The sequence below is a fragment of the Carcharhinus amblyrhynchos genome, chromosome 17, assembly GCF_965287045.1.
Source record: "Carcharhinus amblyrhynchos chromosome 17, sCarAmb.v2.hapA, whole genome shotgun sequence".
Lineage (NCBI taxonomy): Eukaryota > Metazoa > Chordata > Chondrichthyes > Carcharhiniformes > Carcharhinidae > Carcharhinus > Carcharhinus amblyrhynchos.
The window spans coordinates 6,421,860-6,436,905 of record NC_137340.1 but is presented as its reverse complement, the minus strand read 5'-3'; positions in this window follow the sequence as shown (position 1 = coordinate 6,436,905).

The window sequence follows — 15,046 nt, the reverse complement described above, 5'->3', positions numbered from 1 at the left end:
GGTCTGTGCTAGGATTAGGGTTCCCCTTATTTGTGTTGTGGGGGAGATTTGACCCAGTGCTTGTGGGTGGGGGGTTGTCCCGCTGCTTGTGGGCGGGAGGTGAGCCTCACATCTGTGGTGGGTAAATTGTTGGAAGGTATTTTGAGAGACAGGATCTCCAGGCATTTAGAGATTCAAGGACTGATTAGGGACCTTGGTGAGTGCAAAATCATGTCTCACAAATTTAACTGATTGTTTCGAAGGGGTAACCAAGAAGGTAGATGAGGGCAGTGCAGTCGATGTTGTCTACATGGACTTTAGCAAGGCCTTTGACAAGGTACTGCATAGTAGGCTATTGCATAAGGTTAAATCTCACTGGATCCAGGGTGAGGTATCTAAATGGATACAAAATTGACTTCTTGACAGAAGCCAGAGGGTGGCTGTAGAGAGTTGTTTGTCAAACTGGAGGCTTGTGACCTGCAGAGTGCCTCAGGGATCGGTGCTGGGCCCACTGTTATTTGTCATTTCTATTAATGATTTGGATGAGAATATAGGAGGTTAGTAAGTTTGCAGATGACACCAAGATTGGTGGCATAGTGGACAGTGAAGAAAGTTTCCTCCAATTGCAACAGAATCTTGACCAATTGGGCCAGTGGGCTGACGAATGGCAGATGGAGTTTAATTTAGATAAATGCGAGGTGATACATTTTGGTAGATTGAACCAGGGCAGGACTTACTCAGTTAATAGTAGGACACTGGGGAGAGTTACAGAACAAAGAGATCTAGGGGTACATGTTCATAGCTCCTTGAAAGTGGAGTCACCGTGGACAGAGTGGTGAAGAAGGCATTCAGCATGCTTGATTTCATTGGTCAGAACATTGAATACAGGAGTTGGGACGTCTTGCTGAAGTTGTACAAAACATTAGTAAGGCCACACTTGGAATACTGTCTGCACTTCTGGTCACCCTATTAAAGAAAGGATATTATTAAACTAGAAAGAGTGCAGAAAAGATTTACGAGGATGCTGCCGGGACTTGATGGATTGAATTACTAGGAGAGACTAGATATACTGGGATTTTTTCCCCTGGAGTGTAGGAGGCTGAGAGATGACCTTATAGAGGTCTACAAAACAATGAGGGGCATAAACAAGGTAGATAGTCAATACTTTTTTCCCAAAGTTAGGGGAGTCTAAAACTAGAGGGCATAGGTTTAAGGTGAGAGGGAAGAGGTACAGAAGTGTCCAGAGAGGCAATGTTTTCACACAAAAGGTGATGAGTGTCTGGAACAAGCTGCCAGAGGCAGTAGTAGAGGCGGGTACAGTTTTACCTTTTAAAAAGCATTTAGATATTTACATAGGTACGATGGATGTGGAGGGATACAGGCCAAATGCAGGCAATTGGGATTAGCTTAGGGGTTTAAAAAAAGGCAGCATGGACAAGTTGGGCCGAAGGGCCTGTTTCCATGCCGTAATCCTCTGTGACTCTAATTCCCTCCCAACAACTTCCTGCCTCTCTACCTTCCTTTCTTCCTTCTAGATATACCTTAAAACCTACCTCCATGATCAAGCTTTTGGCTGCTTGACTCAATAGCGTCTAATGTGGGGTTCATATTGTGTTTTATAACAGTTTGGTGAAGTGTCTTGGGACAGTACATTAAAGGAGCTATATAAATATAAGTTGTTATTATTATGTATCTTTCCTGGAATGTGAAAAGCTCCACTCAATATTCCAACTACATCTAACTAGGAACTCAACAAGCTCAACTTTCATTCTTTGCTTTGAATTAGGTGCCTGTGGATGCAAAACTATTTCCCTTATTAATATGTTGTCTCTTTTAATAATCTGTACATCCACAAACCAAGAGTCTTCCTTTAAATTTGATATCTTTACATTTAAAGTACATGTTTTTCCAATTCTTACTTTTAAAATGTATTGTTCCTTATTTTCTTATATTGAATTTCTTCCAGCACATTAATTCCGATTCTTTCTTTGAGAAATAGCCTGGCTCTCATTAACTCATGTTTTCCCAAGTATTTAGTAACATTATTCCTTATGGGGAGGCAGTGGTAATGTTACTAATCCCCAAGCTAATCCTATATAGCAGTTGATAGAATTTAAATTCAATGAATTAATCTGGAATTATAAAACTACTCTCAGTAATGATGACCATGAAATTAACACCAGTTGTTATAAAAACCTCTTTCATTCACTCGTGTTCTTTAGGGAGGGAGATCTGCCATCTTTACCCAATCTGACCTACATGTGACTCCAGACCCGCAGCAATGAGGTTGACTCATAACTGCCCTCTGAAACAGCTTAGTGGGCCATTCAGTTCAAGGGCAGCTAGGGATGGGAAATAAATGCTGGCCTTGCCAACAATTCCCACATCCCAGGAAACAATAAAGAAAAGAAAAATGATAGGATTGAGTTGATTATTGGAGGCAGAAAATGTTTGAATGAAAGAATTTATTTAGTGGTTTTCACAACCTCATGTCCAAGTCCAAGTGTAAGGCAACAATCATCTTGCCCTCAGTGTCAACAAAATGAAGAATATTGTCATCAATTTCAGGTAGTGTAAAGGAGAACATACCCCTGTCTACATCAATGGGGATGAAGTAGAAAGAGTCGAGAGCTTCAAGTTTTTAGGTGTTCAGATCACCAACAACCTGTCCTGGTCCCCCCATACTGACACTATAGTTAAGAAAACCCACCAATGCCTCTACTTTCTCAGAAGGCTAAGGAAATTTGACACGTCAGCTGCGTCTCTCACCAACTTTTACAGATGTACCATGGAAAGCATTCTTTCTGGTTGTATCACAGCTTGGCATGGGCTCCTGCTCTGCCCAAGACCGCAAAGAACTACAAAAAGTAGCCCAATCCATCACGCAAATCAACCTCATATCCATTGACTCCATCTACACTTCCCGCTACCTCGGCAAAGAAGCCAGCATCATTAAAGACCCCACGCACCCCAGACATTCTCTCTTCCATTTTCTTCCTTCGGGAAAATGATTCAAAAGTCTGAGGCCTCGTATCAAATCAACTCAAGAACAGCTTCTTTCCTGCTGCCGTCAGACTTTTGAATGGACTTAACTTGCATTAAATTGATCTTTCTCTACACCCTAGCTATGACTGTAACACTACATTCTGCACTCTCTCATTTCCTTCTCTATGAATGGTATGCTTTGCCTGTACAGTGCACAAGAAACAATACTTTTCACTGTATGTTAATACATGTGACAATAATAAATCAAATCAAATCAAAATCCAATTCATCAGTATAATCTCCTCCATATTCCTGTCTCTTTTTTTAAATACGGGAGTTACATTTGCCATCTTCTGGTCCTCTGATCCAATGATCCTTTTTAAAGACTCAACTTGATGGAATGTGGAGTGTGATCAATGTGTCTTCATATTTTGGAATGTGTGTGATATGCAGAATCAATCAACATCACTGTCACGTCCATAGGCAGGAACACAGCTGCCTTTTTGTATAATGCTGCTTTCTATCCAGAGGTGACCATATTTTGGGTGGCACAGTGACGTAGTGGTTAGCACTGTTGCCTCACAGAACCAGGGTCCTGGGTTCAATTCCGGCCTCGGGTCACTGTCTGTGTGGAGTTTGCACATTCTCCCCATATCTGTGAGGGTTTCCTCTGGGCGCTCCAGTTTCCTCCCACAGTCCAAAATGTGCAGGTTAGGTGGATCAGCCATGCTAAATTGCCTCTTAGTGTCAGGGGGATTAACAGGGTAAATATTTGGAGTTACAGGGGTAGGGCCTGGATGGGATTGTTGTTGGTGCAGGCTTGATGGGCCAAATGGCCTCCTTCTACACTGGCGGCACAGTACCACAGTGGTTAGCACTGCTGCTTCACAGCTCCGGGGACCTGGGTTCGATTTCCAGCTCGGGTCACTGTCTGTGTGGAGTTTGCACATTCTCCTCGTGTCTGCATGGGTTTCCACCGGGTGCTCCGGTTTCCTCCCACAGTCCAAAGATGTGCAGGTTAGGTTGATTGGCCATGCTAAAAATCGCCCCTTGGTGTCCTGAGATGCTTTAGGTTAGAGGGATCAGCAGGTAAAATATGTAGGGATATGGGGGTAGGGCCTGGGTGGGATTGTGTTCGGTGCAGACTCGATGGGCCTCTTTCTGCGCTGTAGGGTTCTATGAGAAGAAGAAGACTCTGAGGGAGAAGTCATGTGTTGACAAGTCACCCAGGAAGCATGGTTAGTTCAGAGCTCAGATGCAAAAATCAGTTGAACATTGTGCTGAATGTGGGAGTGTCTAGGATAAGGTCAGAGCAAGCCCAGCAGTTTAATTTTTGTCATGTGGCCAGCTGTCACACCTCAGGAACTCAGAGTAGCTGACAGATGAAAGTGGGCATGGAGCAGAGCTGTGAGAGGGTCAGTGAGTAACACCAATGGTCACTGAAGGGAGACAGAATCATAGAACCTTGCAACACAGGAGCGAGGCCATTCGATGCATCATACCTGTGCTGTCCAATCATTTGCACTCCCCTTGTTCTTTCCCCGTTGCCCTGTAATTATCTCCCATTCAAGTATTTCCCTCACCCCTTTGTGAAAGTTACTTTTGAATCTGCTTCCATTTTTCCAACGCAGAGTGGGTTCCAGGTCGTAATAACTTGCCCTCATTCTCACCGGTTCTGCACCGCCTCTTTTTGCCAATTTTGTTCGCACTCCTCCTGCTGCTGGAAAAAGCTTCAGTTGAGCTTAGCAAAACCTTTTCAGGGGCGTAGCAAGGCGGAGAGGATTAGGGGAAATATTCCAGAGGCCCAAGCTCAGGTGACCGAAGGATGTCCAGTTTGGAGTGGAATGGTGAGAGAGAATTCGGAAGAGGTCAGAGTCGGAGAGTGCATGTTGGCGTAGGGGGCTGGAAAATGTTGCTGGGACAGGCAATGGAGGGGTTCAAAGACGGGGGTAAGGATTTTGAATGTTTTTATAATGGCCTCAACTTGAGACTTGTCTCTTGGAGTATGAGCTCCCTGATTGAGGTAATGATTGCCTGCCCAATCAGTGAGCCTTTCCTATGTAGGATTGTAGAATCTATACCATGGACACAGGCCCTTTGGCCCAAATTGGTTCATGCCGATCAAAGTGTCCATCTGAACTAACCCCATTTGCCTGTATTTGGCCCATATCCCTCTAATCCTTACTTATCCATGTATCTATCCAAATGCCTTTTAAATGTTGTCAATGTCCCTACCTCAACCACTTCCTTCAGCAGCTCATTCCACATACTTACACCATGTGTGTATATATATTGAGGAGTGTCAGGGTGACTGACACTCTGGATTCTGGTTTTGTACCTGAAGCACTCTTGTGAGTAGAATTGCGTTTGTAAATAAAGAGGATTTATTTCAGATTTATATTGGGGATCGAGGAAGGATGAGCCGAGATCAGCAAGGGACTAAGTGGATGAGTTGGACAGTGTAATGATGCACTTTCACTCACTTTGCTACAAAAGATTTATTCATAAGAAGAATTGTACTAGGCTGCATCTAGTCCCCTACACATCTCCTGCCGAGAGAGGGCTCCATGCCTGGGTGATCACCCACTCTGCATTCCCATTGGTTTCCCAAGCCAGGTGAGCCTTACTCTGCTATGTTGTCCTTAAAGGATCAATCACCACAGACAGGATACTGAGCTCAGCTATGGACATAGCTGGAGGAGAAGAGGATGGGAGAGAATTAAGTGGTCAGGTATGATGGTGATAAAAGGATGAAAAGAGGATGATGCAGGAATGGGAAGTCATTGTTACAGACACACTGGTTAGCTTTGGATAGGATTGTGACTGCAGCTGGCTTTAACCTCTACGAATAGTGAGCAGCTTTAAAAGGGACAGTCACAAACACAAAACGGGCTACAAAATTGGATTTTTATTTTGTCATGGGATCCTTTTTGGGAAACGTCACTGGTTCAAGCGAGTGGCTGTAAAGACTGAGGGTGGAAATATCCCATCCCGCCCGCCAGGTGAATGGTAGCGGGAGGGATATGGACCATGCAATGATCCGTTGACCTCTGGCAAGATTTTCCAGTCTTGGGGCAAGCACGGCTGGAAAGTCCCACCCTGAGACTCTAAGGCAGTAGACAAATACAGTGCTTCATTAAAAATAAATGAGCCACACAGACATCTCCCTAATGTCCACCGTGCACTCAAAATTCCAACATGGATATTGGCACGATTCCTCTTCATGCCATCTATATGAAGGTGCTCCACGTTTAGGAAAATGAAGCGATATCAATGAGATATATTCAGTGACACTAGAGGGAGCTACAAGTAACATCAATTTACGCTGATATTGCCTGGGTCTGGAACAGACCCGAGTCTCAATAAGGCAGAACATTGTGAATCTCAGTGTCCCCTCCTGCAAAAGTGGGAAATGAGAAAGCTCCCCGGTCAACTTGGAGGAAAAACAGGGGGGAAAGCCAATCTGGGAAATTCCTCTCTGACCTCTGACAAAGATTTTGATTTGATTTATTACTGTCACACATAGTTGTAAAATAACGACAGGTTCCCAGGAGGTGATGGGGATGTTGACACACACGCAGCTCCTGCTCAACCCAATATCAACCACTCCAAGATCCAATCCTGGGTAACGTTTGTCCATCCATTATAACCGGTTTATCTGACTATTATCACATTGCCGTCTCTGGATTCAGGCTGTACACGAGCTAGCTGTCCCATTCTCTTTGATTTGATTTATTATTGTCACAGGTATTAGTATACGGTGAAAAGTATTGTTTCTTGCGCGCTATACAGACAAAGCATACCATTCATAGAGTACAGAGGGAAGAAGGAAAGGCGAGGGTGCAGAATATAACGTTACAGTCATAGCTGGAATGGAGTTACGTTACACATAAACCTCGTAAATACTTCATTGGCTGCAAAAGGGGTTTTTTTTGGGACATCTTGAGGTCATTGAAAGACGCTATATAAATGCAAGCCTTTCTTGTTTTTGTTTGTTGGGTAAATTCTCTGCTCCTACACTCCCCAGTTGGATGGCAGCTCAGTCAGCGAATTGGTGCTGCCGTATTTACAGATCTATCGCAGTTCACCCTCCCTCGCAGTGTACCTGTGTGCCAACATTGCAGGAGGCATTGATCACACAGATTCTCAGCTCCGTACAGCATCCTTGCAGAATACGTTACCTCATTAAAAGCGATAAATTCCCCAATTGGCTTAGCGTCTTTCTATGAAGACTTTTTTTTTCCCTCAAACCTTCGACTGTGGTTTCTCATGACTGCAGAAATCATTTTGTAATCACATCTGGTAACAATACGGCTGATGCTCTGCAGACCTGGAACTTCAAGTAACTGAATTAAGTGACTAAGAGACTGAAATGAGTTGAAACCGATTGCTGAAATTTCCTATGAGTAACCTATTTGGGGTGAAATTACTCACATTCATTCTAAGAATTGCTAACAATTTAATCTCATACAGAGAATTGGCTGCTTTGGGATATGGTTAATAACCTACCTTATTTTCACATCAGTTAATATTTTGCATTGATATACGAATACATCTGTATTTTTTTATTAATGCCAATAGCAATCACTTGCATTTAAATCTGTGTGTTATTACCCCCAGATTTTTCTGGCTGCTCTCCTGAGCCCTATCTTCCACCTTCCGTAGCTTTGAGTTTATCCAAAATTCTACTGTATCCATCTCCAAATTCTCACCAAGCCTGGGTCACCCGCAACTCTCGATATTTGCTGAGCTTTATTTGTTCGTAGCTCATCAAGGCACAAATTTTAAAATTCATATCCTTATTATGGGTGGTACGGTGGCACAGTGGTTAGCGCTGCTGCCTCACAGCGCCAGGGACCCGGGTTCGATTTCCGGCTTGGGTGATTGCCTCTGTGGAGTCTGCACATTCTCCCCATGTCTGTATGGGTTTCCTCCCACAGTCCAAAAGACGCGCTGGTTAGGGTGCATTGGCCATGCTAAATTCTCCCTCACTGCACTCGAACAGGCGACTAGGGGATTTTCACAGTAACTTCATTGCAGTGTTAATGTAAGCCAACTTGTGACGTTAATAAATAAACTTTATTTCAAATCCCTCGATGCTATTGTCTCTTCCTATCTCTGTGATCTCCTCCAGCCAGCCTGACCATTCTCCAAACCTATTATTCTCTAACTCTGGCCTGTCCTCAGTGCCCACCTCATTCACTCCATCGCTGGCAACCATGTCTTCACGGCTCCTAAGCTCTAGGATTCTTCCTCCAAACCTCTCTGACCCTTTACCTCTTCTTCCTCTTGGCGCTTACAAATTACCTCTTTGGCTCAGTCTTTGGTCACTGGTCCTAATAGCTCCTTAGCTCGGTGTAAACTTTGGTCTGCTTGCATGTAGCAACTTGGGATATCTCATTAAGTCAAAAGTGCTATATAAATGCAGATTGTTGTTGTACCTTTAATACCGAGGAACATTCCAGGCCTTTTTTATCACCAAATTAAAGGAGACATTTGGACAGGTGACCAAAGGATTGGTCAAAGAGGTAGATTTTTACCAGTGTCTTAAGGTGAGGTGATAAAACAGAGAGAGGCTTATGGGAAGAATTCCAGAGCTTAGGGCTGAATATCTTTAGGTATGGCTGCCAATGACAAGTTGGGAGTGGAGGTTATGTGTAACGTTTGCACATATAAAAGGAGATTTCCACAGCATTTTCAGTGATGTTAGTGTAGCGGAACAGGATCTGTTTCCATAGAATGCTTACAGTGCAGATGGATGCCATTTGGCCCATCAAGTTAGCATCGACCCTCTGAAAGAGCATCCCACCCAGTTCCTCCTCCCTGCCCTATCCCTGTAATTCCAGGCAACGATCATGGCCAATCCACCTAACCTGCACATCTTTCAGACTGTGGGAGGAAACTGTGGGAGCACCTGGAGGGAACCCACGCAGACACGGGGAGAACATGCAGAATCCGCACACAGTGACCCAAGCTGGGAATTGAACCCAGGTCCCTAGCGCTGTGAGGCAGCAGTGCTAACCACTGTGCCAGCGTTTCAAGGGATTTCTGGGCTATGTATATTCTGCTGATGTTCTCTGTTGTTTATATATTCAAGTTCTTATCCAGAGCCACATCTGCTCAAGATTTACATAGATTTTGATTACATTAACAGTCTCTTATACGGAATGTTGTCAAAGGCTCCCTGAGCATCTAAATAAACTGCGGAATTTTACCATCTATTTTGTTGTGGTGTCTTCAAAGAGATCAAGTAGGTTTGTCTAATCCTTCTCAATTCAAACTATTTCTATTACAGAGTCCACAGATTAACTGGTATTTCTCCCACTTGTTTTTCTCCTCCTAACATTAAGCACGACAGCAAAGCTTTCGCCACATGAAGATCGCAACAGAAGTGCAAGTTACTGGTTAGGACTTTATTCCCTGGAGTGTAGGAGAATGAGGGGAGATTTGATAGAGGTGTATAAGATTTTGATGGGTATAGATAGAGTGAATGCAAGCACTGAGGCTAGGGGAGAAAAAAATCAGAGGGCATGGGTTAAGGGTGAAAAGAGAAGGGAATATTAGGGGGGGCTTCTTCACGCAGAGAGTGGTGGGAGTGTGGAATGAGCTGCCGGATAAATGCGGGGTCACTTTTAACATTTAAGAAAAACTTGGACAAGTTCATGGATGAGAGGGGTGTGGAGGGATATGGTCCAAGTGCAGGTCAGTGGGACTAGGCAAAAAAAATGGTCCGGCACAGACAAGAAGGGCCAAAAGGCCTGTTTCTGAGCTGTAATTTTCTATGGTTTCTATGGTTACTGGAGCAATTCTAAAACAGATGACCTGGTCTTTACCACACAGGCACTTGTGGAAGCTTGCTGTGTGCCAATTGGCTGTCGATGTTCCCATGATACAACAGTAAGCACATTCCAAAAAGCTCTTCATTGGCCATAGGGCACTTCTGGATGTGTTGAGAATGTGCGCTATATAAATGAAAAGCTTCCTTCTCTACTTAGTTAATTAGATTGGAGTTTTGGGAAGACAGTGCGGAAACTCACTACAGAATCGACTCCTGTTGGGCGAGGTATGGAGTTTCACGTTATGCAGCAGCCGAGTGATATTGCATTCGAACGTGTTAAATTCAGGTCAGAGGAACAGCCTAATTTTCGAGCTGTGACTTCCTTTGCTTACAGATGTAATATGAACTGTACTTTGGACATAACGGAAAGTACCCAGAGGGGATGACACAGCTCCGTCTATTTAACTTTCACATTTTCAATGTAGTTTTACTGTACTGAAATGATTGTTCCAAAGTGAAGAAGAAACCAGAGTTATTTCCAGCCTGGCTACAGATGTTTATCTCCAGTAATTATATGAAAATTATTGGTGGAGAAACAGCCCATTCGTTCACCATTATTGCCTTCTTGCTGTTGTGTGAGAAGCATACAATCTATTTTGTTTTCTTCTTGGTTTAATACTTGCAGAATGAAGCCACCCCAGCAGATTATTTTTCACATGTACAATGTACACTCTGTTAGCGATTCATTACAATATTGCTGCGACAGAACTCAATCTTGCAGTTTGATGAGGAATTTGGCGTTTTTTTTTAAGGCGCTGAGCAACCCCTCCCACCACTATTCCCCCCCCAAACCCCCACCATTCTCCACCCTCCACCCCCCCCCCCCCCCCACCAACTCCCACCGCCATACCCCTCCCCCCCAAACAGGTTCCGCGTTTGGACCAATTGAGAGAGGAAGAGGTGACTTTAACCCAATCAGTCTGACACAAAGCGGACAGATAGGAAGTTAAAATCGCCCAAGTTACAGCGTGCATTCACATTGAACGATCGTTTAGGTCTAATCCAGTGATTAAAGGCAGATGGCTCTCTCTCATTTTTATCCCTGTTAACTGTCTGTTAGACATTTATTTCTCAAAGAGCGTTGGGGCATGCCCCTTTAAGAGAAGTGACCTGGGACTCAATCTCCTTCCTGGGTGGGGATTCCCTGTGTCACGATGTGGAGATGCCGGCGTTGGACTGGGGTGAACACAGTCAGAAGTCTCACGACACCGGGTTAAAATCCGACCAATTGATTTGATAGTAACTATCAAATCAATTGGTTTACTATCAAATAAATTGGTTGGACTTGAACCTGGTCTGGAGATTCCCTGGTCAGCCTTGTGCTGACTGTGCGAGAGAGAACAGACGCACTAATAAACAGTTCCAGTTAGTTTACACTCACTGACCTCGTGGTCTTTTATTAATCTTTACGTCAGATCTCCAGACCAGCAGGAGCTGACAGGGCTCCTCTCTCCTTGAAAAAAGCAGCAAGCCGACCCACCTGAATCCAGCGGAGATCCTTTTGGAAGTCTGCGTGTCGTGTCCCTGATGATGCCATTGTGGGATCCAATTGCAATTTTAACTTAAAAGACAATTTGCTGCAGATTTTGGAATCTGAAGTTAAAAACACAAAAAAAATGCTGGAAAATCCCAGCAGGTCTGACAGCAGAGAATAAAGCCAATGTTTGGAATCTGGATGACCCTCCAAAGGGGAATTTGGCGCCAGGCCAAATCTCTGTTCAATGCAGCAGGATCGGAGAGTCCCACCACGTGAATGGCTAGAAAATTTCACCCAAGTTTTTTTAAACGACCCTCCTCAAAAAAAATGAAAAGAACGGAATTATTTTAATCTTCCTGTTTGTCCTCTGTTTGTTGCAAGGCCCTTTTGGTTTAATTACTAAATGCTGCACTCTACAGGATGAGGCTAACGGGTTGCCAACTCTCCAGAATGTGCCCTAAAAAGTAACATTTTCAAATGTTGATATTGTTTTCCTCACTGGGCTGGAGGAGCCGTGTTCCCGTGTCCTCATTGGGCTGGAGGAGCCGTGTTCCTGTGTCCTCACTGGGCTGGAGGAGCCGTGTTCCCGTGTCCCCATTGGGCTGGAGGAGCCGTGTTCCTGTGTCCTCACTGGGCTGGAGGAGCCGTGTTCCCGTGTCCCCATTGGGCTGGAGGAGCCGTGTTCCTGTGTCCTCACTGGGCTGGAGGGGCCGTGTTCCCGTGTCCTCATTGGGCTGGAGGAGCCGTGTTCCTGTGTCCTCATTGGGCTGGAGGGGCCATGTTCCCGTGTCCTCACTGGGCTGGAGGAGCCGTGTTCCCGTGTCCTCACTGGGCTGGAGGAGCTGTGTTCCCGTGTCCTCACTGGGCTGGAGGAGCCGTGTTCCCGTGTCCTCATTGGGCTGGAGGAGCCGTGTTCCCGTGTCCTCACTGGGCTGGAGGAGCTGTGTTCCCGTGTCCTCACTGGGCTGGAGGAGCCGTGTTCCCGTGTCCCCATTGGGCTGGAGGAGCCGTGTTCCCGTGTCCCCATTGGGCTGGAGGAGCTGTGTTCCCGTGTCCCCATTGGGCTGGAGGAGCCGTGTTCCTGTGTCCTCACTGGGCTGGAGGAGCCGTGTTCCTGTGTCCTCACTGGGCTGGAGGGGCCGTGTTCCCGTGTCCTCATTGGGCTGGAGGAGCCGTGTTCCCGTGTCCTCACTGGGCTGGAGGAGCCGTGTTCCCGTGTCCTCATTGGGCTGGAGGGGCCGTGTTCCTGTGTCCTCACTGGGCTGGAGGAGCCGTGTTCCTGTGTCCTCACTGGGCTGGAGGGGCCGTGTTCCCGTGTCCTCATTGGGCTGGAGGAGCCGTGTTCCCGTGTCCTCATTGGGCTGGAGGAGCCGTGTTCCCGTGTCCTCACTGGGCTGGAGGAGCCGTGTTCCTGTGTCCCCATTGGGCTGGAGGGGCCGTGTTCCTGTGTCCCCATTGGGCTGGAGGGGCCGTGTTCCTGTGTCCCCATTGGGCTGGAGGGGCCGTGTTCCCAAGTGTCCTCATTGGGCTGGAGGGGCCGTGTTCCTGTGTCCTCATTGGGCTGGAGGGGCCGTGTTCCCAAGTGTCCTCATTGGGCTGGAGGGGCCGTGTTCCCGTGTCCTCATTGGGCTGGAGGGGCCGTGTTCCCAAGTGTCCCATGAAGAAGTCTTAGACCTCTCCTGCCATGATCCATTCCCTCCTTTTACATTGCCAACCCTCTAGGATTGGCCTGGAGTCTCAAGCTCGATCTCTGTGTGCAATCCTGGAGAAAAATCATCAGCACGTTAAAAAATATGTTTTCTTTTGTCATTTTCTTTGAACATTTCTCTTTACCAGATATAAAATATTGAAACTGGGAGACCACAAAGGCTGTTTAGCTGATAGTTAAGTGTCACTGAATTGGTTAATGAGTTTGAGTAACTCTGCTTTCTGCCCCTACGGATACGGCCAGACCTGTTGAGTTTTCCCAGCATCCGCTGTTCTTGTTTCAGATTCCCGCGCCCGCATCATTTTGGGTAATGAGTCTTTTTTTGGGGTAATGAGTCCTTTTTTTTGCTTTCCAACTGGCGTAGGAAGGCAATGCGTCACAGGATGTGTTGACTGAATAATGGCTGTGGGCAAGTTATGTGATGGAGCCTCAGAAATATATTTAATCACAGTTGGCGACCCTATCGGCACCACCCCCCGCTGCCCCCCATGAACAATCACAGAACCCCCACCCCACTATCGGCACCGACCTTCCCCAGCCCCTGCCCCCCATGAATAATCACAGAACCCCTACCCCACTATCAGCACCGACCCCCACCCCGCCCCACATGAACAATCACAGAACCCCCACCCCACCAACGTTGACACAGCCACTGAAACTCTTCTTGGGTTCTGTTCGGTCCGCGATATTTTCTTCCTGTCAGAAAGGCATTAGTAAATGATCGTTTTAAAATTAATATTAACGACGGGTGTAAAATAAAGGGGATACGTTTTACGATTCACACCTCTTCTTTAAAAGATATCAGTGAAGTCACTATTCACAAAGGTAATGAATTCAACTTCTGAAATCTATTACCCATGATGTGGAGATGCCGGCGTTGGACTGGGGTAAACACAGTAAGAAGTTTGACAACACCAGGTTTAAGTCCAATCGATTTATTTGATAGTAAACTCACAAGCTTTCGAGGTTTCTCTCTTCGTCAGGTGAATGGAGAGTTCTGGCCTCAGACAGAGCATATAACAGCACAGACAGTTTACAGATTACTGATTAAGTAATTTACAGATTACAGTAATCTGTAAACTGTCTGTGCTGTTATATGCTCTGTCTGAGGCCAGAACTCTCCATTCACCTGACGAAGAGAGAAACCTCAAGCTTGTGAGTTTACTATCAAATAAATCGGTTGGACTTAAACCTGGTGTTGTCAAACTTCTTACTGCGTTTATCTGTTACCAACAGAGGAGAAAATACACCTGTGATTATTTGAATGCTGCCATTTTTGGTCCTGGCCTCTGCCAATACTATCACTCACTACGATGTAAGGGAGTAACAGACTAAGCTGTGCATGTCTGACATTGGCAGGGAATGCCAGCCTTGTTGGCGCACACTCCCTCTTAACTTTACCCATTATAAATTCCTACAGTGTCACCATGAGGTAGGAGAATGAATGACAAATTTGCATAGTTTTCATGTAAATGGGCACAAGAATTGAGAGGGGACAAATAGAAAGAATAAGGATAGATTTTAAAGTGGGGAATTGAAATATCTCCGTGGTCCAATCTTCTAATCCAGCCTTCCTGAACATTAGAATTTGTCTTGGTTTGTTAATGTTTAACAGCACAGAGCATTTATCTATATATCCAGTTACTGTCCTCAGTGTTGAGTTACATAAGAACATAAGAAATAGGAGCAGGAGTCGGCCATCTAGCCCTTTGAGCCTGCCCCGCCAATCAATAAGATCATGGCTGATCTGAAGTGGATCAGTTCCACTTACCCACTTTCTCCCCATAAACCCTTAAAAAGTTCATTTGGTCTTTGTCTTCTTGCCTTTCAATCACTGGAGTTGAACAAACACACACATTTATTAATAATTGTAGGCAGAGTAAGAGATCATAGAATCTTACAGCACGGAAGGACATTCAGCCCAACATGCTGTGCAGGCTCTTTGAAAACACTAGCCTATTGTCCCACTTAGCTGTTCATTCCCTCTCTCACCCTGCTACTCTTTTTCCACTTTGTATTCATCCAATTTCCCTTTGAATGTTAGTACTTTATTTGCTTC